At 51.1% G+C, this 12,238-nt stretch overlaps 1 long non-coding RNA gene across 2 annotated transcripts; it reads right to left on the bottom strand.

Moving 5' to 3' along the window:
* Positions 1-940: 940 nt before the first annotated feature.
* LOC111769644 (uncharacterized) lies at positions 941-6,350 on the bottom strand. Of its 2 annotated transcripts, none has more exons than XR_002802424.2 (5): positions 5,906-6,350; positions 5,550-5,803; positions 5,289-5,447; positions 4,952-5,095; positions 941-1,321 (listed from the first exon to the last, which is right to left on the bottom strand). It is a non-coding gene; the product is annotated as an uncharacterized lncRNA (long non-coding RNA). The 2 variants fall into 2 exon arrangements; XR_011430458.1 differs by having other exon boundaries at positions 4,952-5,091.
* Positions 6,351-12,238: the final 5,888 nt, after the last annotated feature.

Here is a 12,238-nt window from a genome sequence, read left to right as displayed (position 1 = left end):
GCTCAGGCACACCAAATGGGTTAACGACTCCACTGTAAATAAATGGGAAGTGTTTAAGGCAGTATTAATTGAAATGCATTCATGCAATTACAAATCCCTGTGTCAGGCCGAGGGCCGCTAAATGCCCAGTCTTCCTGAAATGGCTTGTGAGCAGCTGCAAGGATGTCTGAGCCCTTTCCTCACTCGTTTCCGACACATCTTCCCGCAGGAGCAGCTGTTGGTGGTGGTGCCAAGGCTGTTCATCCACGCGCCCGACAGGTTCTGGATGCCGGCACACAGCTCGGGGTGAGGTGTCAAGTTCGGTCCCACATGTGGGGAGAGGCATCGCAGCTCCCACGTGGGCAGGACGTGGGTCTCTGCCCTCCAGTTCCATTCCCTTGGTGTTCACATTTTCTGAAGCTGCGACCTGAAACCGTTGCCAGCTTCCCTGCATGAGCCCCCACTGCACCAGCCCCAACACGTCGTGGGAGCAGCATCTGGAGAGGTGGACGGGAAGAAAGGGTGTGTTGGGGAACTGATGATAGTTTACAATTGTAGACTATGCTACATGAGCACACACGTGTGCGTGCGTACACAAATGAGCCTCATCACAGCCCTGGGAAGTGAGCGGGCTGAGTGGTCACCCTCAGGGACAGGTGGGAAACTGGCCGGCCAGTTCAAGATCAGTTCAAGACTCAGCTGATGAGTGGCTGGGCTGGGACCAGGAGCCTTGTCCCTGGAGCCCAGGAGAGTGCATCTGTGCTCCCTCTAGGACGAGATCCTTCCTTAGGGTCTACCCCACGATAACCCCAGTACACAATCAGCTGAGGGGGGCCAGCGTGGTGAGACACTCAGAAGTGGAGGTCCCTTGAGGCCTCCTGCTTCCTTTCGATGAATGCGCAGGGTCCTTGGGAAACCCCACTGGGCTTGGAAATCAGACAACACTCAAAGGACACCCATCGCTAGGCGCACATTTATCCTTTAGAAAGTAAATGAGACCCAAGTAATGCATATGGGTGGCATGTTCTGTTGGCGAGTTGTTCCAATCTTGTCCTTTTCAGGACTGTCCTTCACCTTGAGGCGAGGGAAGGACCCGGCAGCAGCTGGCCTTCTGGAACAGCATCCGCGAGCACCCCACACTCTCTCTGTCAAGCTTCGGCCTGACAATCTGTCTTCTGGAGGCTCAGCCAACCACGCTGCCCGGCCTTCCCGGAGAGGCCATCTGTGCAGGTCATCGCATGCGGGGGACGACACGCCACAGAGCCCTGTGTCTCCGTCACAGGGCCGGCGGCAGAAGGACACGCTGACCACAGTCGGAGCACATCCGGGGCTGGCCGTCCACCTTGGAGGGAACAAAGGAAAGTTTGTTTGATTTTCAGGGGAAAGAAATTCCACCGGGAAAAAATAGGGACTTATGTAGTCGACAATATCAGTTCTAAAAATGCAATTTCCGGATTAATAACAAAGACAGCGCTCTAGCTCGCCAGCTCCTTCAGGACCTGCGCTTTTGACCCACAGAACATATTGTGCCCCGCGGCTGCCGGCTGAATCATGGCTTAACAGTCCTCCCCTTTCTAATGCGAGATGTCTATTAAAACGAGTCGCAGCTTGTACCGGGCCCCCCGTGGAAATGAGAAACGCACCTCACAGGCTGGCCACTGGTTAAATATTAAAGCTTGTAACTTTCATATTTGTGTGTCTATATATTGCATCATGGTAGAGAAAATTTCACAAAAGGATTGTTTCTTATATGAAACCTCCAGTATCCAGGCAATTTTGACTTATTTTGTCCTACTTAGGCAGACACAATTTTTACATCAAGGACACATCTAGACACAGAACAATGTTTATCGATCACACACATACACTTATACACATTGCATACATCTGTGTGTATCTGTAACACACAGATACACATACACACATACATTTATACCCACTCTCTAAGGCATTTATTAATATGCTAAATATTGTGGATTTCAGAATCTAGTTCACCATTTGTGTCTTATCAGTGTCTACTTTTGAGAAAAGTGGAAAGAAAGAACAAGTGGGCTTGCATTTAAAACAGAGACTCATCAATTCCCTGTCTGTGTTTCTGGGCACGAAGCTAAATGTCTTCTTTAGGAAGTAATCAAACTCCAAAGGGAAACAAACAGTAATCAATAGAGTAGTGAAGGTGAAAGAACCCGACACGGGCACACTGCTTCATGGGTGGGCAGAAAAGGAGGAAAGTACTATAATTTTAGGGTTAGAAATTAGACACACCAGGCAAGATGAGATTTAAGAAAGTAGGGGCCAGGCCTTCAGAAGGACAGAAGCTTAAGTGGGAGGAGTGTCAGAATCTAAAAAAGCGAGGTTAATATTTTAAAATTGCTAATAATTGCGGCAGTGTTGAGTGGATAAAAACTGAGTCCCTATTTTTCAAAAAGGACAAAATACATAAAAGTCTTCATCGTGATCACTATCAGTTATTTTAATGAACAAGGTAGTTATTTGGATATATGATCCATAGCTCTTCCTGGTTCTCGGCCAGGTATAACTCACGGATTAATAAATAGCATTTCCTTGAAAACTCATATATTGTGAATTAAAGAATCTCTTTAGGGGAAAAGTCAAGCGGATTCTGAGTTTTATGGTGAACTGAAGCAAATCTTCCACGGTGCTGCACCCCAGGAGGGTCATCGTGCCCAGGCTCCTGTCACCACTGACCCGATGCTCCCAGTGGGGTGGATGCACATCTGGGCAGAGCCACCTCGTCAGTGTCTGGCACAGACTCTGCATCTGCCTTTAAGTGAGTGTCCAACAGCTGCCAGGGCAAAAGAGAGGAGGTGGTTATGCAGGCGGTCTAGGTCACTTCCTGTACCGTGTTTGGGATCTTCTCATCTCTGCCAGTTTAAGTGTTTGCATCAATTTTCTTTACAGGAATGTTATCCCAGGTCCTAGATCTATCCTGTTGTCATAGATCGTGCTTTCTAAACTTCAAATGGAGGAAGTGCAGCTCCACAATGGGTATTTCTCCCGTCCTGGTCAATGGTTGTGGGTCATGGTCACAGGTGATGATCATGGGCAACGGTCATGGGAATGGTCATGGGAGGTCATGGACAACAGTCATAGACAATAGTTGGTGATGGTCAGGGGAGAAGGTCATAGTGACAGTCATGGGTGAAAGTCATGGCTGTCAGTCATGAGTAATGATCATGGGCAATGATCATAGGTGGTCACCATGGATGATAGCCATGGGCGATGGTCATAGGCAACGGTTGTTGGTGATGGTTATGAGAGAAGGTCATAGTGACAGTCACAGGTGATGCTGACCGGCTATGGTCCTGGGCAATGGCTGTGAGGACAATGGTTGTGAGGCTGAAGGTTAGAGAGAATTGCCAAGGGCAATGACTGTGGGTGATGACGGTCAGTGAGGGTCAAAGACGATGTCCATGATACTCACGGCCAAAGGTCATGAAGACACCTTCAGGGAAAAGTGCACTCTTTTTGGGGAACAAAGAGGGCAGTTGTCTGGATCTTGAATGGCTCTTTGGTCCCACGCAGGAGTCAATCAGTTGTACAAACATCTCAGGCTAAATTGTGAGGGAGCGTGTATGAAGCCAACGGGCTTGAAGAGAACTGTGTGCAGTACAGAGGCATGAATGAGCACGTTAGCACAGAAAAACAAAGGGTGGTTCAAGAATCAAGGAGTTAAATCCAGAAAAAAATTTGGATGCAGATTTGAAAGTTTGCTGCATTTCTTTTGCGGTTTCTGTGGTGAAATTCAGGGAGACAGACCTGGAGGTGCATTCTGGTGAGAAGTTCAGGGAAATGCAAAGTACAGTCACCACCGTGAGTGAAACAGAATAAACACCTGAGTCTAAGCATGAAGGTGAGAATGACGCTTAGGAAATGACTAAGGAAAACATGGCGGGCTCTCCTCCAATGGAAGAGGATGGAAGAGAGGGTGGTGAGTAAGAACTGGAAGTGGCGGGCTGGACTCTGCTTTTCCACCCCCGGCAGCTTTGTTGTAGGAAAGGCACACATCCACAACACTAGTCTCATCTTCCCAGCTCTCCAGGAATGATGAACAGAAGGTGGGCGCCCTTGAACATGTTTGTCTCCACATGTGAGTCTTCATCTCGTGTTTTCTTTGTAAATATGAAATATGGCGATTATTTTCAGGTCTCCTAAGTCACGTACTGAATGAGAACACAGGGGAACCACTCCCCCTCAGGTCCCCACCTGTAGAAACCTTCAGAGCATTACAACTGGCCACCTGTCCTTTAGGAACAGCATCATGCAAATTGTATATTTTAATAGCTTGAGATATTCTGGTGAAGGGTTGATTCAGAGGATCAAATAAAAGTGTGTCCTCTGTGGTTTCCAGACTTATTTCGTCTGGATTTTCCTCTCTGAATTCCAGACCCCATAAACTTTTAACTTAAAGTAAGGACTTTGTGAGCTACCCCTGCACAAACGTTTTCTCCGTTTCCTGTGGCTTGTCGTTTCACAGTCTTGCACAACAGCAGAACAGATGAGTAGGTTTTGCTGAAACTTTGCAAACAAATTCACCATTGTGCTGAGGTAATTATGGAAAATTCCATCTCAAGTACAGGCTGTGGAAAAGGAGGTGTGCGCCAAGAAGGTAGGTGATGGCTCCCGACCACGTGCCTCCGATGCGTGGTGCGCTAATGTGTGGGCTAATTTCACAGCCGGCGTGTTTTCTGCTGACCTGGAACTGAAGGGGAGGGAGTAAGCAGAACGTGGGCAAAGAACTTCAAAAGGCTTTTGACAAAGTGATGTGCATGAATTGATAGATGAAATCTGCTGGACTGGAAACTCGACACGTTCTGTAAGATTGTGAGTCTAAAAAGTTCAGTTCGGAAGAGCAGAAATAAAATTTAACAGATAGATAGCAGCACAGGCATTTCTTCCAAACAATATTTCTAAATTATATATAATTGATGCAGGTGATTAATTTACTCACTTGAGATAGTGTCGGGATGGGTTCCAGGCTGCAGTGTTGATGGTAACGCGGATGGATCTTTTTCCATCTCTGCATTTCACACGTGAGTCTTGATCTGGTGTCATACCGGCTGGGTGCAGGGAACGACCTAGCAGCACTGGCTGTCTTTGTTTTTTAAGTAGAAAAAGGGAGCAAACTGAGTTTGATGGTGGATGACTGGGGTCACAGCACCCTTGGGAGATGGGGACCAGGCTGGGTGACAGGAAGCCTACAGCAGCTCTGGCGGTGCTGCCCTCTTGTGCCACTTCTCTCGTCCAATGTCCTGGATGGCAGGCCCCCTCCCGTCCCGCCCTCGCACCTGGAGTGGAGTCTGAGCCCAGCCCTGGTGGGCGTGGAGTGAGGCTCCCCTCTCCTCAGCTTCCCCGAGGCCAGCTGGTCCTGCCAATACCACACTCCTGGGAGGCTCTGCCACACAGAGGGTTGGCCACCAGTCATCGGCAGCAACACCTCTGAAATCCTGTCGGGAGGAGAAGATCCACTCTCAGCAGATAATCACCCAATTAGTTAACTAACTCCACGGAGCGCACCCTGTTTTGCTCTGAGAACACGGAACGCTCACCTGGGGAGTCCAGTCTCACTTTCCCCGGGTGGCGTAACTTCAGGTGGAACCTGAAGGGCGAATAGGGTTGATCCAGGACCGACGGATGAGCATGGCACAGGACGTGGGATGAAGGTTAGAGAGAACGTGGCGGCTGATCCCAGCCTGTGGTCTGAAACCCTCACAGAGGCAACGTGGGTGCTGGAGTCAGTGGTCCTGGCCTCACAACTGTCTCCCTGAAGACAGTGTGGGGATAAGGCAACAGGTGGGGCGGGCTGTTCAGGGAGAAGGGAGAGGAGGAGGAGAAATGAAACTCAGTGGAGTTATTTTTTGAAGAGAAAACACAAAATTTAGGAAAAAACATTGTAAACACTTACCAAGTATTACGGAGGGGTTTGGAGAGGGCAGTTGGGATTTGGGGAGAGAGAGGCCTGAAGTGGCCCCTGAGAAGGTCAACAAATGTAAAAGGACGTGCTGGAAGGGGGGGGGGTGCATTCAGTTATTTCCCACAAGGCGTAGGCATTGGTGGGAACGATAAGGAGACACCTGTAGCTGAGCAGAGACTAGGTGCTGTGGGTCCGTCAGGTGCAAAGGACCTGAGGCTGGCTGGTGTGAGTGGAATGCCAGGAAGTAGCTCAAAGAATTATGCTGAGGGCTTGGAAGTGAGCTTGGGAATCAGGCAGGAAGGGAGTTGTGGGCAGGTGGAGCAGGCAGGGCCAGGACCTCAGTCACAGGACCAGTGCATCCCATGCACAGTGCTGCCACTCATCCTGGCCATGGGTGCAGCTGGGCACCAGAGCCCTGAAGTCTCTGCACGGCCCTGCTTGTTTCCACGGCTGCTGCAGCTGCAGCCTCTCGGCTTCTCTGTGACATCAGCTCCCAGCACAGAGCCCGGGGCCCGGGTGCCAGCTGGGGGAGACCGAGACCAGACCAGGGGCTGCTCTGTAAGGACAGCTGGAAAGTGAGCCTGCCCTTTCTGCTTCTCCTGAGGGAGCGGGGATCTGTGCCCCTCAAGCCTCAGAAGGTGGGGAGTTGTCCAAACATAATTCGGGGGTTCACAGGCTGGTTGGCCAAAAGCGGTGACAAATTCAGACACAGAGTGGTCAGAAGGAAATCGATGAAGAGCATTGAACCTGTGACAATCAATTGGAACGACAGCGAAGAATGTGCTGTTGTGCTTTTCAAGGCAGAGTGAAGGAAAGCAAATATCAGTAAAGTGGCTGATTCTACCGAAGGACGAAACAATGACATCCTACACCCTAAAGAGGTGAGAAGCGCATAACAGAATCCCATCGCGAACACTGGCTTTACTGTGGCAACCTCGCCGAGCGACGGAAGCCAGGGAGGGTGGAGGCAGCAGCCACGGAAGAGCTGCCTGGTGACCAGACAGGAGCCCCAGTACCTTGGTCTCCTCGTGGCAACGCGCGCATTGTGCAGGCTTCTCCCTCGCGCTACTCTCTGGTCTGCATCGTCCATGTCCACCAGCGCAGCCCGTCCCTGCACAGGTGCCCCCTGGTCCTCTCATCTCTCTGTGCGACCATGAGGACCCAGGCCCCTCTGAGAGGGTGAGCAGGGAGTGGCCGGGAGCACGAGGCTCAGGCAGCCTCACGCGTCCCTCAACTGCCCCGAGCCGGCTACACTGCTGACGTCCTAGGGACGGTGAAGAAAGCCACGTGTTTCGTGGTCACATATCAGTGGTTTCGGACTTCCCAGATGACGGATTCGGAGGTGACTCTCCCCTGAAGATCAGTGCTATGAAAAGAGCTGCCGGATGCCCAGAGGCCTGTGGAGGAGGAGCTCGGACACAGAGGAGAGAGGAGTGACCTCTCATAGGAACGCACCCTGGGATGGTCCACACAAGCAGCAAGCATTGGGCGCCTCAGTCAGAGGCAGTGCTGTCTCAGGGGAGGGGCATCTCCAAACCAGGCCGCGGGCATGCTCTCAGTCCACGGCTATTGAGCCTCTGCATCTGTTAGCTCCTGCTGCGTGTCAGCCATCCCCAACTCAGTGGTTTACAACGACAACCCTTCATTCAGTGCACGGTTCCGTGGGGCTGTGGTTTGACTCCGGCTGGGCTGGGCGGTTCTTCTGCTCTTGGCTGAACTCACTCCAGGGAGCTGCAGGTTGGCCGGGGGCCGGTCCTGGGGCTTGGCTGGAACAACTCGTCTCTGCTCGAAGCTACTTCTCATCCTCCAGCTGGCTCTCTGGGACCCGCTCACAGGGCAGTGAAGCACAGGGCCCCTTTGCTGCATTCTGCTGCCCAAAGCAGGTCACAGGGCCACTTGCATTGAAGGGTGGGGACAGAATCCACCTTTGAGTGGGAGAAGCTGTGGAGTCACCTGGCCAAGAGTGTGGACACAGATCGGAGGGAGACTATTGGCCATTTTTGCAATTATTCTAACACACCTTCCACTGGGAAGCAGTGTTTTCCTTTCCAAGGAGGACTCCAGCACAACTTAAAATGGGTCAGAGGCTGGATGTGCAACCAGCTTGTGGAAGGCGGCCCAGGGGGGTGAGGATGGGGGTGCCCGGCTGTAGCCTCAGACAACTGTGCACTGTCTGGTGCTCTGGACCCTCCGGGGCTCCTTCTGCTCCGTGGATGCCTGCCTGAGGGAGGGGTGGAGGGAGGACCCCGCCAGAAGTGGACACGCCTCCCCCCACCCCTCACATAATCCTGCAGGTATGTGGGAACCTCAGGAAAGTCCCACTGGCTGAGGACTCACGTGTTAAGGAGAGAGGGGACACAACAGAGACACATTGAGGCAAAATTCAGGTGCAGCAAAATGCCCCCATTTGGGGCTACAGTCGGATGAGTTTGACAAATGTGTACACCTTAACCACCACAATCAAGACAGGGAAGCTGCTCATCACCCAAAAGGTGTCCCGTGCCTCTTTCCAGCTGCCACCGCCCTGCCCCGGGCCACCACGCCTGTGTTCCGCACCACCCGTGGGAGCTGTGGAACTCTGTTTTGAAAAATGCTATTGACTTTTTCTTTTTCACATTTTCTTTGATACAGCCTTTCCCCATTTAGTCCAAGGCGTCTGTTATTGCTGCAAAGATCTTTAAGGCAATAATGCAAAGAAAAAGTCCATTTTCAGCTTTTTACTCCCCAAATATTAATAATATTTTGGTGTCCACAGCAAGACAAGCATCTCAAAAACCAGAGATCATCATGAATATTTACCATGACGGGAGAGGACTTGGCGACCGCCAGATGTGGCCCCCACAGAGCAGGAGCACAGACAGACGGACTCCAGGCCCAAAGTAGACCTCAGCCCTAGTGAAGAGAGGATGGAGGCCAGGAGGCAAGGACAGAGTGGGCACTGCTGACAGATGCCCCTACCTCCTGGCCTCTGCAGTCTGTGTGAGCGTGTGTGTGCGCACGTGTGTGAGTGTGTGTATGCACAGGTGCGTGCATGCTTGTGCACTCATGTGTGTGAGTGTGTGCATGTGCGTACATGTGTAAATGTGTGTATGCACAAGTGTGCATGCATGTGCATTCATGCGTGCCTTGTGTGTATATACACACATGTGCATGCGTATATGTGAGTTGTGCATGCATGCATGTGTGTGCATGCATGTATTTGTGCACATGCGTGCATTCGTGTGTGTATGAGTATGTGTGAGTGTGTGTGCACATGTGGTGTGTTTCTGTAGGGACGTGTGTGGGGAGGAGCACCAAGGGCGTGGAAGTCTTGGGGAAGCCACTGAAACAGCACCCTGGTTCCCGGGGGCCCTACGGGGCTCTCTGGATAAGAGGCAAGGCCCTGCTGGGAGGAACGAAGGACTCCAGGGGTGTGGGCTGGGGGTGTGAGTGGCTTGGGGTGCTGCAGAGGCAACCAGATGAGAGTGTGAGCCCGTCATGTGGGCTCTGCTGAATGAGGGGCTCACTCTCCTCACACTGGAGCTTCGACCTAACCCCCCTCACTCCTCGGGCAGCAAAGGGCATTTTGTCCACAGCCCAGTGCTGGGGAGCCCGCTTCTTCCTGCGCTGACGAACCACTTCTCAACAGCACAGCCCTGCTCAGAGAAAATTCTGGTGGATAACAGCAAACATGTTTGTCTTGAATCAGGTTTTTAAACAAATGAAACAATGTCACATAGGAGGAGAGCCTGATGAAGACAGACTCTGATTTCCTAGCTTCCCTGATCAAGATCACAGCAGGAGGGACTGGCCCCGTGGCTGAGTGGTTGAGTTCTTGCACTCTGCTTTGGCGGCCCAGGGTTTCGCCGGTTCCGATCCTGGGTGTGGACCCAGACGGACCTACAACAAGAATATACATCTATACTGGGGGCTTTGGGGAGAAGGAGGAGGAGGAGTGGAAGACAGAGAAGGAGGAGGAGGAAGAGGAGGAGGAGGAGGAGGAGGAGGAGGAGGGGGAGGAGGGGAGGGGAGGGGGAGGAGGGGAGGGGAGGGGGAGGGGGGAGGGGGAGGATGAGGGGAGGGGGAGGAGGAGAAGCAAAGGTTGACAACAGAGGTTCGCTCAGGTGCCAATCTTTAAAAAGAGAAAACAGATCACAAAGGAGATGATCCATGTGCATCCGAGTGTCCTGTCACAGCTGGACGACAGCCCGGAGCGTGGATCTGGCCATTTTATGCACATAAACACGGGCAGACACTCATAGACGCTGTCAGCAAGACCAGTTTCCTCACGTTTTCCTAGAAGTTCATCACCAAACACACACGCTGACTCTTGTAACATCTCCAAAGCACGAGAGCCGAAAGTGCGGTTGGTGAGGCGAGGGGGACAGAGGGCCGCCCATGCTGCTCCTGCCAAGCTCGGTCTCGGCTCTGCCCAGCCCAGGACTCCTGCAACCACCGTGGGGTCACGGCGTCTGCCAAGATGAGGGGAGCAGATGTCACATGGCTGCCCCGGGCTCCCTCGCATCCCGCCCTGCCTTCCCACGATGCCTTACTTAGGACGTGGATATTGGAGCTGGTGTAGTGGAGACACCATTGGTGACAAACTCTTCTGTGTGACTAAAGGAAGGCGACATCTCAAAGAGCTCAAATCATCTGGAAGGATGGATTTTCCATCTTCACAATTTAAGCCCGAAAAATAATGACAAAACAGAAAGAAAAATCAGATAAAATTTGGGTAATTTACGAAAGCAAAAAAATCGGTACAAAGACAAAATTATCTTCAATATTATATGACTCAATCAAATTGTCCACCCGCATGAAGTCACTTACTGTGGCCAAAATTCCCTGAAATGTACATCAGCAGTGTCCTCCACGTTCATCCATGCTGTTGCATATGGTGGGACGTCCTTATTTTTTAAGGCAGAATAATATTCCATTATGTGTATGTGCCACATGCTCTTTGTCCATTCACTTGTCGACGGACATGTGGGTTGTTTCCACATCTTGGCTGCTGTGAATAATGAGCACGGAGGTGCAGGTTTCTCCTTGAGATCCTGATTTAAGCCACTCAGAGAAGCAACACTGCATGGTTGTATTTATAAGGTATCTAAAATAGTCAAACTCGGAAACAGTGAGCAGAATTGTGGTTGCCAGGGGAGGGGAGGATGGGGAATCTGTTCAGCGGGCACAAAGTTTCAGTTACACAAGATAAGTAAGTTCCAGACATCTGCCTACAACATTGTGTCTACAGTTAGCAATACTGCGTTGTGCACTTACATACTCATTAGGAAGGTAGATGTCTGTTAAATGTTCCCACCACCATAATACATACATGTTTGCATCGGTTGCTGTTGTGACACGCTTCAAGTTGGCTCCAACTCCTGGCGACCGTATGAATGAGCGATGTCCACAACGCCCTGTCCTCAACAGCCCCACTCAGCTCCTGCAGACTCAGGCCTACGGCTTCCCTGGTGGAGTCACTCTAGCTCCTATCCGCTCTTCCTCTTTCCCTGCTGCCTTCTACTTTCCCCAGCGTTATCATGTCTTCCAGGCAATCTTGCCTTCTCATGACGTGCCCAAAGTAGGGCAGCCTTGGTTTTATTATTTTTGCCTCCAGCCATAGTTCAGGCTTAATTTGCTCTAGGACCCACTTGTTCATCTTTCCGGCAGCCCAGCGTATCTGTAGTGCTCTCCTCCTACACAACATTTCAAATGAAGCCATCGTTCCTTGTCAGCCTCCTTCACTGTCCGGCTTTCTCACTGTACGCAGTAACTGGGAATACGAGCGTGTGGATCCTGTCGGCCTTGATCTCTAACGGCACTTCCTTACGCTTGATCACCTTTCCTAATTCTTTCGCTGCTGTCCTTCCGAGGCGCAGTCTTCTCTCGATTTCTTGGCGGCAGCCTGCGTTTACACTGATGACTGAGCACAGCCAGAGGACCTACAACTAGAATTTACAGCCATGCCCTGGGCGGGGGGCGGTGGGTTTAGGGGAAGAAGAAGAAGGAAAGACAGAAGATTGACAACAGATGTTAGCTCAGGTGCCAATCTTTAAAAAAATAAGTAAACAAATAGGTGACTGAACCAAGGCAAACAAAGTCTTTAACAATTTCCATGTCTTCACTGTCTACGTTAAAGCTGTGTAGTTCTTGTATAGTCACGATTTTTCTCCTCTTGATGTTCAAATGTGGTCCTGCCTTTGCACTTTCTTCTTCCGCTTTTGTCAGAAGTGGTTTCCAGTCATTGCTGCTTTCTGCCAATAAGACGGCGTCAGCTGCAAATCTTAGATTGCTGATATTTCTTCCACCAATATTCACTCCTTCGTCTGGGGTCGAGCCCAGCTT

Source organism: Equus caballus, chromosome 21, assembly GCF_041296265.1.
Source record: "Equus caballus isolate H_3958 breed thoroughbred chromosome 21, TB-T2T, whole genome shotgun sequence".
Classification (NCBI taxonomy): Eukaryota; Metazoa; Chordata; class Mammalia; order Perissodactyla; family Equidae; genus Equus; species Equus caballus.
This window is presented reverse-complemented; position numbering and strand designations above follow the sequence as displayed.